Consider the following 7,645-nt stretch of genomic DNA (forward strand, 5'->3'; position numbering starts at 1 on the left):
AAAAAAAAAACTTATGCAATGAGGAGATTATTGCTCTGGCATTGCATTGCATAAAAAACTCGCATTGCACCGAAGATCCAGTGTCTTTGCATTGCATAGATCTCGTGCAATGAAGATATTAGCGCTTTTGCTTTGCATATAAGAACTCGCGGTGCAATAAAGAGATACGTGCTTTCGCAATTCATTGCATTGCATACGGAAAAACTCGTGCATAGAAGACTTTTGCATATGCATTGCATACAAAAAACTTTTCTGTATTCAAGAAATTAGTGGTTTCTAAATGCATTGCATTTAAGTCGCTGTGCACTGAAAGTGTCATTGCATTGAATACGGAAAAACTTGTGCAATAATATTAGTTATTCTGCGTTGAATTGCATGCAAAAAAACTTGTGCAATGAAGAGATTATTGCTTTTTGCATTGCATTGCATAAAAACTCGCATTGCACCGAAGAGGCAGTGTCTTTGCATTTGCATAGATCTCGTGCAATGAAGTTAATAGCGCTTTTGTACATTTAAGAAATTAGTGGTTTCTAATGCATTGCATTTAAGTCACTTGAGCACTGAGAGTAAGTGTTTTTGCATTGTATTGAATGGGGAAAAACTTGTGCAATAAGATTAGTTATTCTGCGTTTGCATTGCATGCAAAAAAACTTGTGCAATGTGGAGATTATTGCTTTTGCATTGCATTGCATAAAAACTCGCTTTGCACCGAAGAGGCAGTGTCTTTGCATTTGCATAGATCTCGTGCAATGAAGATAATAGCGCTTTTGTTTTGCATATAAGAATACACGGTGCAATAAAAAAGGTAATGCTGTCGCAATGCATTGTGTACGAAAAAACTCGAGCATAGACGACTTTTGCATGCATTGCATACAAAAAACTTTTGTACATTTAAGAAATTAGTGTTTTTTTAATGCATTACATTTAAGTCGCTTGTGCACTGAGAGTAAGTGTTTTTGCATTGTATTGAATGGGGAAAAACTTGTGCAATAAGATTAGTTATTCTGCGTTTGCATTGCATGCAAAAAAACTTGTGCAATGAGGAGATTATTGCTTTTGCATTGCATAAAAACTCGCTTTACTCCGACGAGCCAGTGTCTTTGCATTGCATAGATCTCGTGAAATTAAATTAATTGTGCTTTGCATATTCGCGGTGCAATAAAGAGATAATTGCTTTTGCAATGTATTGCATTGCATACAAAAACCTTTTGTGTATTCAAGAAATTAGTGGTTTCTTAATGCATTGCATTTAAGTCGCTGTGCACTGAAAGTGTTTTTGCATTGCATTGAATCCGGAAAAACTTGTGCAATAATATTAGTTATTCTGAATTGCAGGCAAAAAAAACTTGTGCAATGAGATTATTGCTCTGGCATTGCATTGCATAAAAAACTCGCATTGCACCGAACATCCAGTGTCTTTGCATTGCATAGAGCTCGTGCAATGAAGATTTTTTTTTATTATTGCATTTAAGTAGCTTTGCACTGAGTAAGTGTTTTTGCATTGCATTGAATGTGGAAAAACTTGTGCAATAAGATTAGTTATTCTTGCATTGCATTGCATGCAAAAAAATTTTTTCAAAATAATCCTTAATCATCCTTGAACTCTTGGCGAAATATTACGAGTCTATTGTTATGCATAGAAAGCTCACGTTCATAGAATCTTTGGAAAAAAAATGAGTTCAAAGCTCATCCTTGGACTACTGAGGAAATATAAGGAGACTATTGTTTATGTATAAAAAGTTCAAGTTCATAGGATCCAGGGTCAGATTATGTTTTTTTTTTCTTTTTTCAAAAAGTCATTTTTGAACTTCTGAAGAAACACCATAAAGCCATAAGTAAGTTTATACATTTAGAGTTCAAACACTCTTTGGCCAAAAAATGTATTCAAAATTTTACACTTGAACTACTGATGAATCTATTACTATGTATAGAAAGTTCAAGTTCATTGGGTCCTGGGTCAGAATTTGTATTATTCAAAAAAAGTAATCCTTCAACTACTGATGAAACTACAGAAGGATTCTATTCGTATATAGAAAGTTCAAGTTCAAATACTCTTAGCAAAAAAAAGTTTAAAAGTTCATCCTTAAACTATGGCATTTATTAGAATATATAGAAGTTCAAGTTCGAAGACTCTGGTAAAAAATAAGTTTAAAATTTCACCCTTGAAATACTGATGAATCATTACTATATATAGAAAGTTCAATTTCATACGGTCTTGGGTCAGAATTTTTTTTTTTTTTTTTTTTAAACATCCTTCAACTACTGATGAAACTACATAAGGATTCTATTCGTATATAGAAAGTTCAAATTCAAATACTCTTAGCAAAAATAAGTTTAAAAGTTCATCCTTAAACTATGGCGTTTATTAGAATATATAGAACGTTCAAGTTCAAAGACTCTGGTAAAAAAATAAATTCACAATTTCACCCTTGAAATACTGATGAATCTATTACTATATGTATAGAAAATTCAAGTTCATAGGGTCCAGGGTCAGAATTTGTATTATTCAAAAAAAAGTAATCCTTCAACTACTGATGAAACTACAGACGGATTCTATTCGTATATAGAAAGTTCAAGTTCAAATACTCTTAGGCAAAAATAAGTTCAAAAGTTCATCCTTGAACTACTTATGAGATGACAGAAGGAATCTATTCGTATGAATAGAAAGTTCACGTTTATAGAATCAAGGGTCAGAATATTTTTTCAAAATAATCCTTAATCATCCTTGAACTCTTGGCGAAATATTACGAGTCTATTGTAATGCATAGAAAGCTCACGTTCATAGAAACTTTGGAAAAAAATAAGTTCAAAGCTCATCCTTGAACTATTGAGGAAATATAAGGAGTCTATTGTATGCATAGAAAGTTCAAGTTCATAGAATCTAGGGTAAGAATTTTTTTACTTTTCACAAAAAGTCATCCTTAAACTACTGATGAAATAAAAGGAGTCTATTGTTTATGTATAAAAAGTTCAAGTTCATAGGATCCAGGGTCAGATTTTTTTTTTTCAAAAAGTTATTTTTGAACTTCTGAAGAAACACCATAAAGCCATAAGTAAGTTTATACATTTAAAGTTCAAACACTCTTTGGCCAAAAAATGTATTCAAAATTTCACACTTGAACTACTGATGAATCTATTACTATGTATAGAAAGTTCAAGTTCATAGGGTCCAGGGTCAGAATTTTTATTATTCAAAAAAAGTAATCCTCCAACTACTGATGAAACCACAGAAGGATTCTATTCGTATATAGAAAGTTCAAGTTCAAATACTCTTAGCAAAAATAAGTTCAAAAGTTCATCCTTGAACTACTTATGAAATGACAGAAGGAATCTATTCGTATGAATAGAAAGTTACGTTTATAGAATCAAGGGTCAGAATATTTTTTCAAAATAATCCTTAATCATCCTTGAACTCTTGGCGAAATATTACGAGTCTATTGTTATGCATAGATAGCTCACGTTCATAGCAACTTTGGAAACAAATAAGTTCAAAGCTCATCCTTGTACTATTAAGCAAATATAAGGAGTCTATTGTATGCTTAGAAAGTTCAAGTTCATATATTCTAGGGTAAGAATTTTTTTTTTTTTTCACAAAAAGTCATCTTTGAACTACTGATGAAATATAAGGAGTCTATTGTTTATGTATAAAAAGTTCAAGTTCATAGGATCCAGGGTCAGATTATGTGTTTTTTTCCTCAAAAAGTCATGTTTGAACTTCTAAAGAAACAGTATAAAGCCAAAAGTAAGTTTATACATGTAAAGTTCAAACACTCTTTGGCCAAAAAATTTATTCAAAACTTCACACTTGAAATACTGATGAATCTATTACTATATGTATAGAAAGTCCAAGTTCATAGGGTCCAGGGTCAGAATTTGTATTATTCAAAAAAAGTAATCCTTCAACTACTGATGAAACTACAGACGGATTCTATTCGTATATAGAAAGTTCAAGTTCAAATACTCTTAGGCAAAAATAAGTTCAAAAGTTCATCCTTGAACTACTTATGAAATGACAGAAGGAATCTATTCGTATGAATAGAAAGTTCACGTTTATAGAATCAAGGGTCAGAATATTTTTTCAAAATAATCCTTAATCATCCTTGAACTCTTTGCGAAATATTACGAGTCTATTGTTATGCATAGAAAGCTCACGTTCATAGAAACTTTGGAAACAAATAAGTTCAAAGCTCATCCTTGAACTACTGAGGAAATATAAGGAGTCTATTGTATGCATAGAAAGTTCAAGTTCATAGAATCTAGGGTAAGAATTTTTTTACTTTTCACAAAAAGTCATCCTTAAACTACTGATGAAATAAAAGGAGTCTATTGTTTATGTATAAAAAGTTCAAGTTCATGGGATCCAGGGTCAGATTATGTTTTTTTTCTTTCAAAAAGTCATTTTTGAACTTCTGAAGAAACACCATAAAGCCATAAGTAAGTTTATACATTTAAAGTTCAAACACTCTTTGGCCAAAAAATGTATTCAAAATTTCACACTCGAACTACTGATGAATCTATTACTATGTATAGAAAGTTCAAGTTCATAGGGTCCAGGGTCAGAATTTGTATTATTCAAAAAAAGTAATCCTTCAACTACTGATGAAACTACAGAAGGATTCTATTCGTATATAGAAAGTTCAAGTTCAAATACTCTTAGGCAAATATTAGTTTAAAATTTCATCCTTAAACTATGGCGTTTATTAGTATATATAGAACGTTCAAGTTCAAAGACTCTGGTAAAAAAATAAGTTCACAATTTCACCATTGAAATACTGATGAATCTATTACTATATGTTCAAGTTGTATTAATCAAATAAAGTAATCCTTCAACTACTGATGAAACTACAGAAGGATTCTATTCGTATATAGAAAGTTCAAGTTCAAATAATCTTAGGCAAAAATAAGTTTAAAAGTTCATCCTTGAACTATGGAATCTATTAGTATATATAGAAAGTTCAAGTTTAAAGATTCTGGTAAAAAAATAAGTTAAAAATTTCACCCCTAAAATACTGATGAATCTGTTACTATGTATAGAAAGTTCAAGTTCATAGGATCCAGGGTCAAATTTTTTATTTTTTTTTAAACTCATCCTTCAACTACTGATGAAACAACAGAAGGATTCTATTTGTATATAGAAAGTTTAAGTTCAAATAATCTTAGGCAAAAATAAGTTTAAAAGTTCATCCTTGAACTATTGAATCAATTAGTATATACAGAAAGTTCAAGTTCAAAGACTCTGGTAAAAAAATAAGTTCAAAATTTCACCCTTGAAATACTGATGAATCTATTACTATGTATAAAAAGTTCAAGTTCATAGGAACCAGGGTAAGAATTCTAAAAAAAAAATTAAAACTCATCCTTCAACTGCTGATGACACTACAGAAGGATTCTATTCATATATAGAAAGTTCAAATTCAAATACTCTTAGCAAAAATAAGTTCAAAAGTTCATCCTTGAACTACTTATGAAATAACATAAGGAATCTATTCGTATGAATAGAAAGTTCAAGTTTATAGAATGAAGGGTCAGAATATTTTTCCAAAATAATCCTTAATCATCCTTGAGTCCTTGGCGAAATATTACGAGTCTATTGTTATGCATAGAAAGCTCACGTTCATAGAATCTTTGGGAAAAAAATGAGTTCAAAGCTCATCCTTGAACTACTGAGGAAATATATTCAAACACTCTTTGGCCAAAAAAATTTATTCAAAATTTCACACTTGAACTACTGTTAAATCTATTACTATGTATAAAAAGTTCAAGTTCATAGGGTCCAGGGTCAGAATTTTTATTATTCAAAAAAAGTAATCCTTCAACTACTGGTGAAACTACAGAAGGATTCTATTCGTATATAGAAAGTTCAAGTTCAAATACTCTTAGGCAAAAATAAGTTTAAAAGTTCATCCTTGAACTATGGAATCGATTAGTATATATAGAAAGTTCAAGTTCGAAGATTCTGGTTAAAAAATAAGTTTAAAATTTCACCCTTGAAATACTGATGAATCTATTACTATGTATAGAGAGTTCAAGTTCATAGGATCCAGGGTCAGAATTTAATTTTTTTTTTAAACTCATCCTTCAACTACTGATGAAACTACAGAAGGATTCTATTCGTATATAGAAAGTTTAAGTTCAAATACTCTTAGGCAAAAATAAGTTTAAAAGTTCATCCTTGAACTATGGAATCTATTAGTATATATAGAAAGTTCAAGTTCAAAGACTCTGGTAAAAAAATAAGTTCACAATTTCACCCTTGAAATACTGATGAATCAATTACTATGTATAGAAAGTTCAAGTTCATAGGATCCAGGGTCAGAATTCTATTTTTTTTTTTAACTCATCCTTCAACTGCTGATGAAACTGCAGAGGGATTCTATTCGTATATAGAAAGTTCAAGTTCAAATACTCTTAGGCAAATATTAGTTTAAAAGTTCATCCTTAAACTATGGCGTTTATTAGAATATATAGAACGTTCAAGTTCAAAGACTCTGGTAAAAAAATAAGTTCACAATTTCACCCTTGAAATACTGATGAATCTATTACTATATGTATAGAAAATTCAAGTTCATAGGGTCCAGGGTCAGAATTTGTATTATTCAAAAAAAGTAATCCTTCAACTACTGATGAAACTACAGACGGATTCTATTCGTATATAGAAAGTTCAAGTTCAAATACTCTTAGGCAAAAATAAGTTTAAAAGTTCATCCTTGAACTATGGAATCTATTAGTATATATAGAAAGTTCAAGTTTAAAGATTCTGGTAAAAAAAATAAGTTTAAAATTTCACCCCAAAATACTGATGAATCTATTACTATGTATAGAAAGTTAAAGTTCATAGGATCCAGGGTCAGAATTTAATTTTTTTTTAAAACTCATCCTTCAACTACTGATGAAACTACCGAAGGATTCTATTTGTATATAGAAAGTTTAAGTTCAAATACTTTTAGGCAAAAATAAGTTTAAAAGTTCATCCTTGAACTATGGAATCTATTAGTATATATAGAAAGTTCAAGTTCAAAGACTCTGGTAAGAAAATAAGTTTAAAATTTCACCCTTGAAATACTGATGAATCTATTACTATGTATAGAAATTTCAAGTTCATAGGATCCAGGGTCAGACTTTTAATTATTCAAAAAAAGTAATCCTTCAACTACTGATGAAACTACAGAAGGATTCTATTTGTATATAGAAAGGTCAAGTTCAAATACTCTTAGCAAAAATAAAGTTTAAAAGTTCATCCTTGAACTATGGAATCGATTAGTATATATAGAAAGTTCAAGTTCGAAGACTCTGGTAAAAAAATAAGTTTAAAATTTCACCCTTGAAATACTGATGAATCTATTACTATATATAGAAAGTTCAATTTCATAGGGTCCTGGGTCAGAATTTATTTTTGTTTTTTGTTTTTTTAACTCATCCTTCAACTACTGATGACACTACAGAAGGATTCTATTCGTATATAGAAAGTTTAAGATCAAATACTCTTAGGCAAAAATAAGTTTAAAAGTTCATCCTTGAACTATGGAATCTATTAGTATATAGAGAAAGTTCAAGTTCAATGACTCTGGCCAAAAATGTATTCAAAATTTCACACTTGAACTACTGATGAATCTATTACTATGTATAGAAAGTTCAAGTTCATAGG

This window comes from Pseudorasbora parva, chromosome 21 (genome assembly GCF_024679245.1).
Source record: "Pseudorasbora parva isolate DD20220531a chromosome 21, ASM2467924v1, whole genome shotgun sequence".
NCBI classification, from domain to species: Eukaryota; Metazoa; Chordata; class Actinopteri; order Cypriniformes; family Gobionidae; genus Pseudorasbora; species Pseudorasbora parva.